Source organism: Petromyzon marinus, chromosome 33 (genome assembly GCF_048934315.1).
Source record: "Petromyzon marinus isolate PM22_M1 ecotype Great Lakes invasive population chromosome 33, UKy_Petmar_22M1.pri1.0, whole genome shotgun sequence".
NCBI classification, from domain to species: domain Eukaryota; kingdom Metazoa; phylum Chordata; class Hyperoartia; order Petromyzontiformes; family Petromyzontidae; genus Petromyzon; species Petromyzon marinus.
This window is the reverse complement of record NC_133699.1, coordinates 14888799-14906293: the sequence shown is the minus strand read 5'-3', so window position 1 is coordinate 14906293 and position 17495 is coordinate 14888799.

Sequence of the window (17495 nt, the reverse complement as noted above, 5' to 3'; positions counted from 1 at the left end):
ATATCAGTCACTCATCCCCGATATCAGTCCCTCATGTCAGATATCAGTCACTCATCCCCGATATCAGTCACTCATCCCAGATATCAGTCACTCATCCCTGATATCAGTCACTCATCCCCGATATCAGTCACTCATCCCAGATATCAGTTACTCATCCCAGATATAGTCACTCATCCCCGATATCAGTCACTCATCTCCGATATCAGTCACTCATCCCGGATATCAGTCACTCATCCCCGATATCAGTAACTCATCCCCGATATCAGTCACTCATCCCCGATATCAGTCACTCATCCCCGATATCAGTCACTCATCCCCGATATCAGTAAATCATCCCCGATATCAATCACTCATCCCAGATATCAGTCCCTTATCCCCGATATCAGTCACTCATCCCCGATATCAGCTCATCCCCGATATCAGTCACTCATCCCAGATATCAGTCACTCATCCCCAATATCAGTAACTCATCCCAGATATCAGTCCCTCATCCCCGATATCAGTCACTCATCCCCGATATCAGTCACTCATCCCTGATATCAGTCACTCATCCCAGATATCAGTCACTCATCCCCGATATCAGTCACTCATCCCCGATATCAGTCACTTATCCCTGATATCAGTCCCTCATCCAAGATATTAGTCACTCATCCCTGATATTAGTCCCTCATCCCAGATTTCAGTCACTCATCCCCGATATCAGACACTCATCCTCGATATCAGTCACTCATCCCCGATATCAGTAACTCATCCCAGATATCAGTCACTCATCCCAGATATCAGTCACTCGTCCTCGATATCAGTAACTCATCCCCGATATCAGTCACTCATCCCCGATATCAGTCACTCATCCCCGATATCAGTGACTCATCCCTGATATCAGTTCCTCATCCCCAATATCAGTCACTCGTCCCCGATATTAGTTATTCATCCCAGATATCAGTCACTCATGCCCGATATCAGTCACTCATCCCAGATATCAGTCCCTCATCCCCTAAATCAGTCACTCATTCCCGAAATCAGTCCCTCATCCCAGATATCAGTCACTCATCCCAGATATCAGTCACTCAACCCCGATATCAGTCACTCATCCCCGATATCAGTCACTCATTCCAGATATCAGTCACTCATCCCAGATATCAGTCACTCATCCCAGATAACAGTTACTCATCCCAGATATCAGTCACTCATCCCTGATATCAGTCACTCATCCCCAATATCAGTCCCTCATCCCCGATATCAGTGACTCATCCCCGATATCAGTCACTCAACCCCCATATCAGTCACTCATCCCAGATATCAATCACTCATCCCCGATATCAGTCACTGATCCCCTATATCAGTCACTCATCCCAGATATCAGCCACTCATCCCCGATATCAGTCACTCATCCCCGATATCATTCACTCATCCCCTATATCAGTCACTCATCCCAGATATCAGTCACTCATCCCCGATATCAGTCACTCATCCCAGATACCAGTCACTCATTGCCAATGAGCCGGCACAATGCATCCCCATTTCCCTACTCGTGGGGCTCACTGCTGTTTCAATGGCGTTCTAATGGGATCACAACCGAGCCTTCTCCCCGCACTCGTCCATGACGAGTTTACTCTGCACACTGCGAGTGGAGCACGAACACAGCCGGTTACCGGAGTTCAATTTCCAGCCACGGCTAACAATCACCAACCCCGCGGTGGCCGCCGTATGGATGCACGGTCAAACAACCCCATGGCCATCCAGCAGCGGGTTAATAAAGAATCGTTAACATCCACGACAATTCTAATAACCAAGTTGAATAAACATAATCATCAGAAATTATCCATCCACTGCTGGATGGAGGCCTCTTCACGACCATGGCCATCTCTCGCGGTCTCGCGATGCAACATTCACAACGAGCATACGAACATTGGCTAGCTGATGCAATTCGAGCCTGTGCACTTCATACACATTACGTGCTTATTTTTTTTAGTGAGCTGCTTTCCTTTGCTATACTTTGCATTCCCATGGTTGTATTTTTTGTATCGTTTGTTGTTGTAACTTTCTAGCCTGCCCCTGTTGGACATCTATGTGAAGAAAATAACTTCATAGCTCATCGGATTTCTCCAGGGTTAAATTGAGATCCTGCTTGTTATCCATCCTGCGCACCATCACCACCATCAAAGTACCACCACCACCACCACCACTATCTCCGCGGGGGTTCCTCATTGCCGAGAGATACGCCTGCAGTGCGGCGACAATACAATTCGGGACGACTTTACACGCGCAGAGCCAAGCGCTCCCCGCTCTGCAAACAATCGACGGTGGCCACATCCAACCCTGCGGTGGGGCTCAGCGGGCAGTTGTTCTTCTCCTCGTTCTGCGTGCAGGAAAGAGGTCCCCCGCGCGGCCACCACAACAACAATAAAAGCCGGGCGGGCGTAACGAAGAAAGCACGGAAACCGATTCCGACTCCACAATGTTGCATTACAATGCGCTCCGTGCAGGTCGTAGGTAGGGGTGGGTGGGCACGGACTCACACAAAGCGCCGTGCTCCGAGCTGAGCAAAGGCAATCAACAGCGTTGAGCTCTGCTCGCCGCGGGTCAGGCGTTGGACATTTAACCCGTTGGCAGTTTCACATTCATGGGTTTATCTTCTTTTCGCTGAGCTTTACGTAAGCGAATATTCTGTGACCACAACCGTAAAGCGTGTGCGTATTTCGCCACCAGTTGTTCTATTTCATATGAAACAAAAAATACACGGCTGCTGAGCCACAGGTCCCCAAACGCCCAAAAAAATCAAGAGGCCAGAAATGAAGCCAGCAACCACACCTCAAAGTTGTAATCGATACAAGGGAACGCGTTTTTTTTTTTAAAAGAGAAACAGTGAATGAACATGTCTGTTTTACACGCAACATCAATCCATTAACTTCTTTCGCAACTCTGGCTTTCCCTCGCACCGGCAAAACGAGAGCACTGTGACCATTGGCACAGCTGGTGCTGTGCGTGGTAGCCTGGCAGATGCAGGCAGTATGTTGAACTTCTTTCGCACCGTACGCAGCCATCCGTACTAATCGGAGGTGCGGGGGGAAGTACAACAAACTCAACACAAAAAGCAGTTCGAAAGAAATTAGTTTGTCAATCTAGATGATTTTAAAGTGCATAGCTCCAGTGGCTTCGCTATTTCGGAAGGAAGAGCGTTCCAGACGGCCACAGAAGGCGCATCTGAAAGCGCCGCGCGATGCGCTCGACAGTAAACCAACAGCCGCTGCTGCTGCTGCTGCGAAGATGACCACCGGAGTTCGCGTGATGCTCCTTGACCAGATGAGCAAGGCATTGTGGTTCACTTTCGGCAAGCACTTTGTGTGTATTCTCAAGTCGACGCGATCTCCTTCTCGAGTGACCATTGAGGCGGACGCCTCTTTCTCTTGCTCGCAACCCTGGGCCAGTGGTGGAAACTCCACATTCCCATGGCGGGATAAAGTCCATCGATCAGACAACCAACTGTTGACTTCGCCGCACAGGCTTCTCCGTATAACACCGTGGGGTCCATCGGACGAGCAGCAGCAAGGTATTGAACTTCTTTCCTGATGCCCACGTGCTCCTGAGGCCGAGTGATTGGCACGAGGGGGGGCAGCGCTCGCATTGTGCCCGCGCATGACGTAATGCACCCTGGAACATCTCCTGGCGTCCGTTCGTATTACGAAAGCCTTTCTGCTTTTCCCGTTGGGAAATGTCCCATTTCCACCCTCCCCCACCACCCCACTACCCATTCAATCAAATATCACAAACTCACTCCCCCGGCATCTTAGTCACAGATGTCACAATGCAACTGCGGGCCCATTGTTAGCGGCGTGTCTCCTCAACTTATTCCGCCGCGGTTTGCATCGCTAACTCCTCGCGGGGGGGACCACGGTTCCCCGCTGTCGTCTCAGCAAAAAGAGTCGGGCAGCACCACGTGCTCCGTGATGTGTGTGCTATCCCACACTGAGAGACCAATTCAAATGTATGAAGTCTGGGATGTATATACTTTTCTAAATTATATATTCATATCCCTGTATCCATATTCTTTCATCCACACATTATTTGGAAATACATGGTTTGCTTCACCTGTGAAAAAGAGCTTCATAGCGTATCGGACTCCTCCAGTCTAAGTAAAGAGTGTGATTGATTATAGATGGAGATGTAGCCATGAATTCTGCTCGTGTGCAGGCGATGGTGGATTATCGCATGCAACGTGGGGAGAAGTGGCGGATTTGGAGAGGCCTTCATCCAGCAGTGGATAAAGGCTGATGACAATGACAACGACGATGATGATGATGATAATAATGTTAATATCAACTGGAAGCTCCTGACCCATAGTTGGGACATGCGTTCATTAAAATCAACGGTCGTGTAGTTTTTTGTTTAATAAATAAACGCAATAAAGAAATTCCCGTTGTATATAGAGCTCGAAAACCCCACAAGCGTGTGTGGTTACCCAATGAGCCACACCACCACCACCGCCTCCCCATCACCACCAGCCTCTCGACTATCCACCAGGCAATCTGCACGGACCCTCAAAGGCTGAGACTGGTGGCTGGAGCTGTAGAGGCGTGCAGTGCTTGGATGTATTGTGGCAATTCAGGGGCACGAATCACCTCAGTAATGAATCGTCCTTTGTCTCGTTGTATGCATCTCATTTCTATTGAGTCTTGTTTGCACCCATCTGTATGTTGAACTTCTTTCGCACCGCACGAAAGCCAACTGTGCTAATCAGAGGTGTAGAGTCTCATTTGAACAGTTTTCTTCACTGCCGTATTTTGCCTGCTACTCGTCATTTTTGTAATAATATCTCTATCTCCGTAAGAACTGTAACTGCTGAAATTAACAAGTCCCGCTGTGGATAGAACGGGGGGGGGGGGGGGCGATGACGCGATTGCTGCTTTGTTTGGCCTTGATGTCATCGCTACCTGTTTGGAAACAATGAGGACCCCCTCTCCGCAATATATTATTATATAGGCCTATTATTATTTTACGCTGCTCTTTTACGAGACTGAAACGCTCAGTTTTTTTTCACACGTCTATTGTTAAGGCCTAACGAGAATAATGCTACTAATTAAAAAATGGTTATTGATTTCCTTAACGCTTTCTTTACGATACTTTGTATTTCCATTATTACTCGCTGGAGATTATTCGTACGCGCCAAGTTCATCCATCAGCCGTCCCATCGCAAAGGTGACGATGGCCATTCAAGCACACACGTAGGCGTACCCTTTGCCACGAGGGATGTTTGTTTGTTGGTGCCAAATAAAAACAATGACGTCTATTCCAACAACACAATCAGCCAATCGACAAACACGCATTGTTTAGTCTCGAGCTGGCGAGCTCCCACTGAGACTCGGCGTCTCTTGATCACGTGGGACCTGGGTTACGAGGACGAGACCAAGACGTGTGTGCGTATGTTGAACTTTTTTCGCATCGTACGTAGCCAACCGTGCCAATCAGATATCTCGGCCAAAGTCGTCGATGCCACCACCCCACGTCGTCACCAACGCCTCTCCACCCTCCACCACAGCCCGCAGTAGCTGCACAATGGACGCGCGGCCTCCAAGATCCTCCCTCACGGTCTCCCTCCGTCTGTTCTCAGGTATTCTCTTCCCCTTGGTCTCGGGACTTCGTGGAGGCCCCTCCGTTCACCCCCCCCCCCCCTTCGCCCGCCCATCGCCGTAACGCGACTCCCACCACGCAGCTTAGCCGACATTTGTTTTCCCTGAATCATCTCCACGCCACTCGCCTGCCACGTTCTCTTGCGGACCTCTGCAATGCTGCTCCCGTCTCGCCAGGACATTCCAGCAGAGTGAAGCGCAGCACTCAAGATATCTGCACGGCAATAGAAAGCCATGTGCAGATATCCTCATAAAAATGATCAAATGTACTTTTTTTTTTAAATGCTAACGTAACGCACAAGTTACAATCAACAAACATGAAGCACCCAGACATTCCCAAGGTCCCAGTCGATCAAGAAGACAGCTTCGAGAGGAAGCAGATGTTTTCGTTGCGGAAGGTTCACCACGTGTCCTACGCAGCAACTATGGCGGCCGCCGTCCAGCGGTCGGGTCTGGTGGCCCTGTGGGAATTCCCGCGGCCTTCGATGCCACCGCCCGTCCCATAGCGGGACACGGGGCCCTCTGCCAGGGCGCAGAGACTGCAGGAAGAGGAGCACGCGCTCGTTGCCACGTGCGTAGGTGGCGGGAGTTCATTGACGATTCCTTCACTGACCTACGCAACGTAATTGTCGCTTTGGCGCGTGCGCACGTGATGGGGGACTCGGCCACGTGATGTGGATTGCGCGTGGGAGCTGCCCTTGCGATCTTACTCGACGCCAACCCTCCCCTGTTTACACGCCAGAGCAATCGTCGCCCTCAATCTATACGTTGATGTCGCCCCTCCGATTAGCATGGTTGGCTGCGTACGGTGCGAAAGAAGTTCAGTATACATACAGCATACATACCACGTTTCTCCAAGATCACTTAACTTGCTGTGGTTGTCCCACCTAATGAAGATCGCTTGTGTTGCGATCGAAACGTCGTGATTTGTTTTATTTTATTTCTACCTACGTGACTTTACCGAAAGAACCAAAGAGTTATGGATTTCTGCAGGCACAAAAGCTTCAAATCAAGATTGAGTCAACTTTTGTTTGTGCACTGTTTTTTTTTATTTCTGCTCTAACGTGGTTGTTCTTGCTCTGATCTCTATTCGCTTGTTTTTTATGTTATTGCTTTCTCAGGTCACCCTTGTAAACGCTAATTAACATGGTCTCTTGAGTTCTCATTATCTGGTTCAACAAAAATTAAGATAAATTAAACAAACTCCTTGAAATGCATTCTACCCACTCCATTTGCATCACAGAAAACATAAGGTTCACACTCACACCAGCTGGATGGCGTGTCCGATGGGCTGTGAGGAAGTGTGTACGCACACCACGCTACAGACACCACGCTACACACCACGCTACACACACTGCACACACAGAGACAGGGAATTAAGTCGCTTACATAACGTGACTTCCAAACTCCAGCAGGACGCATTTTTCCAATTGACTATCGTGTCAACGATGCCCCATCATTCCCCCTGGGTTACGTGCTACCAGAGAGCTGCTTTGCTCTTACGGAGACGTCAACGGCACGGTGACATCACGTGCAAGAGTTAGCCAATGGGTGCTTGCGATTAGGTCGCGACCTTTTCCCACGAGAGACCAAAATCAGGACACGTTCCTCAGTCTGCCTGGGCCTGTCAAAACCTTGCAGTTTGCTGCAGTGAAGTTAAATGCAACACCAGTAACCAGATCTCGGTGCAAACAAATCCCTGCCGCCTGAGCACAGACGCCAATTCAACGACCGTCCGGGTCAGACCTGAACAGGTGACAACCGTAGTCTGACGTCAGCTCATATCGCAAATATTAAAAAGACCTGCAATTAAAAGAAGTCAAAGCACTGTCCTTGGGTTTTCTGAGTTAAAACCAAGCCAGAAAAAAGAGGCCGACCATAGCTTGATCTCACCTGGTTAAGCAGCGGCCGACGAACTGCGACATACAAAGCTGAGGGGTTAAGAGGACGGCGATCGTCGGATGCCGAGTGCGAGTTTGGCCTTTCCCAGAGCCATAAATCGAGCAGCATGAGCTCACTTCCCTCGCTTCCTTCCACCGCCTCCCCATACACATTCACACGCGGCGCCTTTCCTCTTCGCGAGAACATTCACGAGCACCGCCACACACCCACTCATTGTCTTCACACGTCGCGTAGTGGCTGCCGCGATGCTGCGCAAAGTGGAATAAGCCCGGCCGCTCTGCGATATTAATTGGGGCCGAGGCTGTGTTGGCAAGAGCGCTGTTCCCAATGACTCTCGAGCCATTTCTGTTCAGGGCGACATCTGTGAGGGTTCGTTTCCTCCGCTGCCTCTAAAAAAAAAACACGACTCCAATGAGCGAGGCGCTCTGCCGGCACAAAATCCACAGTCAGGGATCCCGCGCAAGGGGACCCTACACTTGCTGTGCATCCTTCAGGGTCCTGGCACGCCTCTGTGAATGTGAACAATCCAATGAATGCAACTCTCTAATGCACATTGACATTCTCTTTTAAGATTAAAATTGGAATGGTTTCCACGAAACCAGCAGACCAAGCGAAAAGGCCTAAGAACTAGATTTTGGGGTAAGGCTGGAAGGGCAGATCTTGGAAATCGCTGCGCCGTCTCCTGTGCAACAGCTGCAGGATCTGGTGGAGGGTGGATAGCCTTGACAGCGAGGTGTGGTGGTGGTTGTGATAGTGGAGGGTGGAGAGCATTGGCAGCGAAGTATGGTGGTGGTGGCGGTGGAATCAGCGGCTTTGGCCATGGTGACACCGCCATCTCGATCTGTAACCCTGTTGACTGAAGCTCACACTCCGTCGTGGCTCAGTGCTCCGTGCACTGCTGCATTGGAACCTGTTTTCTCGGCGCGATTCCCGATACCCAGATATCACCATTGTCAAGGAGTACCCGAACCTGTTTTGGGTCTCCCCAAGGTCGAGTAAGCCTTAGATGAGTACCTAATGCAGTGTGTCAATGTCAGCGGTGAGAAGACAAAGGTGGGCGGGCATGATGCTGGCCACACCGGAAAAAGGGCACCGATAGTTTCCGGACGAGGCCGGTTCGGGATTTTACCTTCCGCTGCCGTTTCACGGCGAATTCTCAAGGTTAATTTCTACCCGAGGTGATGCTGCCATTTTGGGCATCTCCTGCTGGACGTTTTGGCTGCAAAAGGTGACAGACATTTCATGGCTTGTTTGCGAGTTAGCCAGCCGCTTGGCCAGACCGAGAGTTTAACCAGACCAAGAGTTGAACTAGAGCAAAAGTTTAACCAGGCCAGGCATTTAACTAGGCAAAGAGTTTAACCAGACGAACAGTTTTGCTCGAAAAAAACCCAAAAAGACCAAGAGTTCAACCAGACCAAGGGTTTAACTCAGGCCCAGCTTGAACAGCGGGCCCACGGCTCTTTTCGCGGTTACTGCTGAAGAAGCGTGCTAGGAACAATCGTCAGCAACTGCTGGACCTGCGATACCCCCCCCCCCCCCCCACGTCCTACTGTGACACGGACTGCGTGCAACCACGGCCGTCGGAGGGGCTCCGCGCGCTGAGTAATGTCCTGCTTCGACCCAAAATGACGACAGCTGAACCACAACAAAAACGTCGACTTTAGCCGACATGGAAACACAGCCCCCCTAGCCAGCGGAGTTGTATGCACGTGATCGGTGGGGGAGAGAGATGAGCTCTCCAAGTGAAAGGGGGCATCTGATTGCTGCGAGGCTAATTCCAGGCAAAATTACGAGCAGTGGCCTTTTTCTGTACTTTGGCTGGCAGTGCAGCTCGCCATAAACAAGCGCAGCGTTGAGGCCGCCTGGTCCAGTGCGCGCTTCCTGTTGTTGAGCACCGCGTTGTGTGTGGGGCTCCGATGTTGTGCGTTATAAACACGAGCCCGCTTCCTCCCCACACACACGAAGAGATCATCGCGTCCTGTTTATATTTTCCCATCTGTCAATCTGTTGCTATCAAACATTTGTGTCACTTGCTACGCTTGTGGGCTGGCTGCCTTGTCGACGTTGAGTCCATCCTGCTAATACGTTGGTACCGCGTGCCAACAAGGACTTTGAGAATGCTTTACTGTCTTAAGAGTGCAGAACCCGCATCACCACCAGCATCAGCAGAAGACAGTGGCTGGAGAATCCTGAATTGAATCCTCCCCACACCATTGCCATCGCTCCCGAAACCTGCCACGATCCATCTTGCCCGTCGCCTCTCCGGTGCGTTTCCCTCACTTGGCTGACATTCTCACCACCGGCCTCATTCGTCCGCCAATCGTCGTCGTCCCCTTTCTAAGAGACATGCCTCGCCCCAAGCCCGCGAGCGCTTCTCATTGGCCTCGCAAAATTTGTGTCCAGTCACGTGACACCCCAGCGGGGGGGGGGCGGGATGCTGCAGGTGACAGTGGCAGCAGTGAGTGCACTGCACAGCAGCAAGCTAAGGGACCCCACCCCCCCTGATTAAGACTGGACAGGCTGCGTGCACTGCGGCCTGGCAGCGAAACGAGGTCGTGAAACCTTTCGCATCCGAGGCCGGTGTTGACCGGCTTCCGTGCGCGCGCTCAGCGGCAGCTGCGTCGTATTCCACTGTGCTCTTCTGTTTCAATATCCTTCGGCTCTGTGTGTGTCTCCCTGTCTGACCCCTCTGCTGATTGGCGCAGGCAGACCTCGCTTAGTGCTCAAGATGCGTTCATGAAGAAGCGAGCGCTAATCGAATCGGCGTTAACTGGGGCCGCTATACCCTTGTGCACATGGGGATGCTTTCCCGGCAGCGTTATTTATTTCGTATGAGCACTATACGAAGGCTTCGTGGGTGTATCGTTAATAGCGCCAATAATACTAATGCTGTACAGATGGCAAACATTATTTGATAAATAAGTAATATACAATAACATCAGTAAGTATTATCTGTACTTGTGAGTACATTCTACTGTATTCCTCCTACAAGGCAGCGGAGGGAGACGAGATGGGAGACGAGGTGAGAGACGAGGTGGGAGACGAGGTGAGAGACGAGGTAGGAGACGAGGTGGGAGACGAAGTGGTGGACGAGGTAGGAGACGAGGTGGGAGATGAGGTGGGAGACGAAGTGGTGGACGAGGTAGGAGACGAGGTGGGAGACGAGGTAGGAGACGAAGTGGTGGACGAGGTGGGAGACGAGATGGGAGACGAGGTTGGAGACGAGGTGGGAGACGAGGTGGGATACGAGGTGAGAGACGAGGTAGGAGACGAAGTGGTGGACGAGGTGGGAGACGAGATGGGAGACGAGGTGAGAGACGAGGTAGGAGACGAGGTGAGAGACGAGGTAGGAGACGAGGTGAGAGATGAGGTGAGAGACGAGGTGAGAGACGAAGTAGGAGACGAAGTGGTGGACGAGGTAGGAGACGAGGTAGGAGACGAGGTGAGAGACGAGGTAGGAGACGAGGTGAGAGACAAGGTAGGAGACAAGGTGAGAGACGAGGTAGGAGACGAAGTGGTGGACGAGGTAGGAGACGAAGTGGGAGACGAGGTTAGAGACAAGGTAGGAGACGAGGTTAGAGAAGAGATGGGAGACGAGATGAGAAACGAGGTGGGAGACGAGATGAGAGACGAGGTGAGAGACGAGGTTGGAGACGAGATGAGAGACGAGGTGCGAGACGAGGTTGGAGACGAGGTTAGATAAGAGGTTGGAGACGAGGTTAGAGAAGAGGTTGGAGACGAGATGAGAGACGAGGTGCGAGACGAGGTAGGAGACGAGGTGGGAGACGAGGTGGGAGACGAGGTTAGAGACGAGGTGGGAGTTCAGTGTTAGTGGTGCTTTCACCGCACCGCCAATATTAATTTGTTTCATTTTCACCATCGATGATTTTGTTAATTTGTTGTCTTTTCATTTTTAAGATGGACTCCAAAAGCATTGCAACTTGTGCACAGTGTCAATTAATTTCCCGAAACCAATAAGGGGACGTCCGTAAATGACGTCACGCGATTTTGGACGATTTTTTTTACCCCCCCCCCCCCCCATAGTCACACGGCGTCACAAAAAGTCAGACCCCCCCTCAAATATGACGTCAGAAAGCTCTGCCCCCCCCCCTTGTCACACATCGTCACAAATGTCTGACCCCCCCCCCTCTAGGTGCGTGACGTCATTTATGGACGGCCCCTTCCACGTAATTTTAAGAACATGGATAGTGCACGTGGTGCATCAGTACTAAGCACATGTTGTTACATCTGCTGGCTTCCTCTGGGCCTACAGAATGGCGTTGTTTACAGGCTAACAGCAAAGCGACTCAATATGCGCCAACATAAATACCCAAGGCAGTGCGCCGCCTTCCCCATATCTGTCTCTCCACATTAAATGCAGGGTGCTTAAAAAAACACTTATACGGGACTATCGTTTTTTAATGGAAAAAGAATGGATAATACACTGGGACGCGAAATGTGATGCTAATAGCCTCAAAAAGTAAAAGAGTCTCCACTTGTTCGCCATCGTTGTCAACACGTGGCCTGGAATCTTCTCCAGGTGGTCTCCAGAGCCCGCAGACAAATCCTCAGAAGTGTTCACATGTTTTTAAAGCACTCTGTATAAAAGTATTTTTTGTTACGCATCTCATCAGGCACAAGGCCTTTTGAAAATGTGTTTTTTTCATCAGCACTAGTTTCATAGAAGCGAGCACTGAACCGGCGTTGACATGCAGTGTCTCATCAGCAGAGTCAGGCTCGCTTAAACCAATGCCGGTGAACTTCCCAGACGTTTGTAGGCAAGGAACCCCTCCCTCTCTCTTCAGATACGGGTCCTGCAGTCGTTCGCATCAAATATATATCCATGACACAACACAATGTAATCGTTCACTTCGCTGTGGAGAACATATATAAGTCATACAATGGACAAGCGAAGAAGACGCCTGGTTCGCGTAACAAGAAAATCAGCATTTGCCCAAAGAGGCCCAATCTCCATATCCCATGGCGGTGTGCAGAGTACCAGTCTGCTCCGTGACCTCCTGCCAGCGGGCCTTCGACACTTCGCGTGGCCTGAAAGTGCACCTAGCCTGGCACAAGCGCTGTGGTGACATCACCGCCACTTAGTGGTGTAACGGCGATTGTTGTTATATTCATTATTTGGTGATCTTGTTTTGGTAGTGGTGCGCAAACGCAATGGCTATACACTGAACACAGTCACCATTGACACTGCGACCTTCATCATTGAGGCCAGTATAGAGAAATAGTTTGGATAGCAAAGCGTTAGGGACTACATTGGTTTTAACCATGGGGCCTGATGAGAATTACATTTCGACAGTTTCCTGATGAGCAGTTTTAAATAGGCACATGCATAGTTACACTATTAGAAGTTGTTGAATAACGGACACACACCCTTCAAAACTCAGTAAGGTATTCCTATACAAGCTTAATGGTATTTAAAGTGAAACTATTTTAGATTGTTTCTGGAATATTGAGTGCTAATATCAGAGCCTCTTTCGCACCGTACGTTGCCAAACTAAACACAAAAAATCAGTTCTAAAAAAAAATACTTTTCAATCTTGATTTCAATGCAGACGCGTGCATGTGTCCAGCATGTGAGTAAAACTGGGCACAGTGGGGAAGAAGGTTGGCATCGGTCTCCTGGAGGCAAACTTGCGCCTGGCACCCGCACAGCAATATCCGTGGAAACGGCGGTCACCGGAAGGAGGAGTTGCCGTCGCTGCAGTGAGCGGCGCCGCGCCTCGCTTGGGACCGTCACGAGTTTGCAGCACGGTGTCTAGCACATGGTCTAGCACAGGATCTAGCAGGGGGTCTAGCACGTGGCCTAGCACGTGGTCTAGCACAGGATCTAGAACGTGGTCTAGGCCAGGATCTAGCACGTAGTCTAGGCCAGAATCTAGCAAGGGGTCTAGCACAGAATCTAGCACGTGGTCTAGCACGAGATCTAGCACATGGTCCAGTACAGGATCTGGCACGTGGTCCAGCACATGATCTACCACGGGATCTAGCACAGGATCTAGCACGTGGTCTAGCACAGGATCTAGCACATGGTCTAGCACGGAGTCTAGCACGTGGTCTAGTACAGGATCTAGAACGTGCTCTAGTACAGGATCTAGCACGTGGTCTAGCACGTGGTCTAGCACAGGACTCGTACGTGGTCTAGCACGTGATCTAGCACGTGGTGTAGCACGGGATCTAGCACGGAGTTTGGCATGGAATCGAACTCACTGTGATTTCCATCGATTCCCCTTCGATAACACGTATGGGCAAGAACACGCCCGTGGTAACCTATTTGGGCACGACACACCCACCTACCTACCATTATCATAATTTATCCCTGGGCATTTCACGGAAGAGTTCGGTTACTTTTTCAGCGCCAATGCAAAAGACCAACGATGGAGCTTTGCTGTTGATCTTAACGCCATGCGTCTTCGCTCTTACCATGGCAACATCCACCCGTGGGACGCGAGTTTTAATAGGATAAGTTTCGACGAACCTCGATCATACTTCACCACGCTGCAGGCTGGTGAAGCGGTGGGGAGGGAGTTCAACACCAGTTCAGATATAACTTGCTGCTGTCAGCCGTGGCCAGAAATCAAACTCGCTGGTTTCATGGACGGTGCCACGTGCTCACCGCTGCGCCACTGCTCCCCGTGTTTCCCGGAGACGCGCTGAGAACCATGTGAACCGCCCCGATGGTAACTGCTCGCCGCATTCGCTCAGCCAAGGTGGACGCCGCTTGAAGTAATAATCACCGCTGCTGTGTCTATGGCCAAAGGCAACGACAATTACATTGATTGGCGCAATCACGGCGGAGAGCTGCTTATCACACCCGGGCCATTGAGGTTTTCCACAGGCACGAAGGCGTGCCCACAGCGCGCCACCCTAGCCCGTGCCACGGGGCACGGATGGCGATTTGGGGAGAGGGGTGGGGGCCGCGGTAATGTCGGCACAATAGCTGTGATTGTGCTGATTACGCCGATTACGCTGAACACCAAGAGCCTCCGACTGCTGTCACGGCCAGTCGTGTCGGAGCTGCACAATTAACATCGTCACGGTGCACGTCCCCTACCTCGCCGCACCGGGTGGAGCGGTGGCGCAGCGGTTAACGCGGCCGCACCACGAACCTGTCGAGCCAAGTTTGATTGCCGCTCACGGCCGCCAACACCAATAACGATTTATCTGAACCAGTCCTTTGCCTCCCCGTGGTTGATTCAGCCTCAAATAAGTACCTGATTCGGTGTGTAAAATATCCCCACTAGAGAGACAAAGACGGTCGGGCGTGGTGTTGGCCACCCACCCCCTCGTGGTGCTGGCCACCCACCACCTCGTGGTGCTGTGCCGGCCTTTATCGGTGCTCGCTAACAGAACTTGCCCCAACAGTTTGTTAATGCTATACGGGGAAGCTTTGTCTTTGAGCGAGTGTGTTGTTGTGACGTGGAGGGTGGTGGATGAACACCGAGTGGATGAGACGAAATTAAAATAGATTTTTATTTGTAGCTCTCTTTCAGAAGCGACCTGGCCACAAATGGTAGCTCAACGAAGTGGATTATCGCGTGGGAATTTATAGCAGCCTAATACTCTAAACGCATTTTGATTCCAAATGTGGAGGGAAAAACTGGATGATCCCGACTAAAATCCACGCGACCACGGGGAGAGAGACACACAAACTCCAAATATACAGCAGGCGTCAGGGTCGGTATCGAACACATGCCTGACACGTTATTATCAGAGTACGCCTGACACATCAACTCTGAGACAATTCCCACTTCTCTTAGGCCAAGAAGCAGCGACTCTAGGTTGTGCCACTTTTCACACCGACCAAATCCGATCAAATGTCTCAGTCAACCTGGGTCTATCGTCCCTTTGCAGCAAACTGCAGTAAGGTTTAACACAAAACCGCTTCCAGTAAATTCCTGCCTCCCGAATACAGACGCCTGTTATTGGACTCAAACCTGAACGCAGAAGGAAGCTGTGAGCTACTCCTAAACGGGTTTTTTTTCTTCATAATTGTATTTCATCACTTTTAAATTGACTCCAGTTTGCGATTGCAAGTTGCCTCGAGTGGTGCACGCTGCCTTTGTGCTACATCTGCTGTTGATGTTAATCACATGGGAGATATTGCCGAGTCAAGCGTAGTCAATTACTTTTGATTATTTGATTAGCTAATTGTGTCGGGCAAATCAGACTACATTGCTATTAAATTCTGTTAAACTGGCATCAAGAGAGAATGAAAATGAATTTGTTCCCATGGCGAGTTGATTAATCAGGACAGGCTGGTCTAAGTCCACGGACCACGACACCACGCTTGCACAGACTTTGCAGATGCTACAAAGTCCACAGACTTTGTGGCGTCTTGCACAGACTTTGCAGATGCTACAAAGTCCACAGACTTTGTGGCGTCTGTAGAGTCCACAGACTTTGTGGCGTCTGTAGAGTCCACAGACTTTGTGGCGTCTGTAGAGTCCACAGACTTTGTGGCGTCTGTAGAGTCCACAGACTTTGTGGCGTCTGTAGAGTCCACAGACTTTGTGGCGTCTGCAGAGTTCAAGCAAGATGGTGGTATCACGCACCGCAACAGAATGCGTAGGTGCCACCATAGAACTTCAAGCGAACTGATACAATGGTCATGTTTAACCAGGGTTCTTCTGTACAGCCCAGGCAAAATTTTCTAATTATTGACAATTCCACAAGAAAACCCTCCTACTATCCTCCATGTAAAGACAAGACCTTCGGCCCAAACTCACATCACCTCAGTGGCGTCACGTGTTGCTGGACTGGATTGCAACGTTAATTGTCCAGTTCGTACTGAGTATCATTGACGAGGCAGTGCTCAGTAGAGGCTTGTTCTAATCAATGGTAAATATTATAACACCTGTTATAAGTGATGTGTATATGACGTTCCATCCCAAGGCATTTTAAATATACATTGAACATTCATTTCTTTAGGACTGCGTTTTGTGTTTAGTTTGTTGTCCTTCCCCCACACCTCCGATTAGCACGGTTGGTTACGTGACGGTGCGAAAGAAGTTCAACAACATGCATGTTCCAGGTGAAGTACATGCGTCCGAGTTCGTGTCGGGATGCACTGGACACGGTTCGGGGAGTCGAGAGAGGAAGGTGCCAAGGTGTTTTGATGGCATGTCGTCGATGACATCACACCACCACCTATTTAAGGCCCAAGGCCGCACCTCAGGTTAGCACGGTTGGCTACGCACGGTGCGAAAGAAGTTCAACGTACACACATTACATAAGTAACCACAAGGCGCCGGACACGGACGGCCACGCGTGCGAGTTGACGGAACGAGTTCGCTCAACCAGCGCCGAAGAGAGTGGGCCCCGAGTGTCGCGAGGCGACCTTCAGTCGTGCTCGCACATTCACCCGCGAGCACTTCCAATGGGGTTGCTGTGATTTGAGTGAGCCGAGGAAAACAAAAAGTGGTTTTGTTTTCCCCTTCGCGTTTTAACCTCTTGGCGAAATATTTTGTGCTCGTCCAGTATACAAGAGCGAGAGCCCAGCCTCCGTATTCTGTGGCAATTTCCTAATTGTGTGTGACGACTGACGTGGTCTAATTTCTGCTATTTTGAGGTTCATAGCTGCTTTCTAATCCTTGCATTATACTTCCACGGAGCCGATATATCTAACACAATACAACAATGCAAATTAACTTGGCAGAGTGATTATCTGCTCAAATGAACATTGAGGCACCGGTGCTCATCTCCTGTTTATAGCCCTGTGCCAGTGGGTGGAAATTACACATTCGTATGACGGGGGCGAGTCCGTCCATAGGATGACCCCTGCTGACTTCCCCACAAAGTGGCACTCGTTTTATCGACCCCAGAGAGATGATGAGTCGAGTCAACCCCCCAACTGGGATTTGAACTGGGGTTGTCACGTAAACAGAACGTGCCAATTCGTCACTTGTACAGCAACACCGGTGTGTTAGAGAGCCAAGCCACAACATTTAC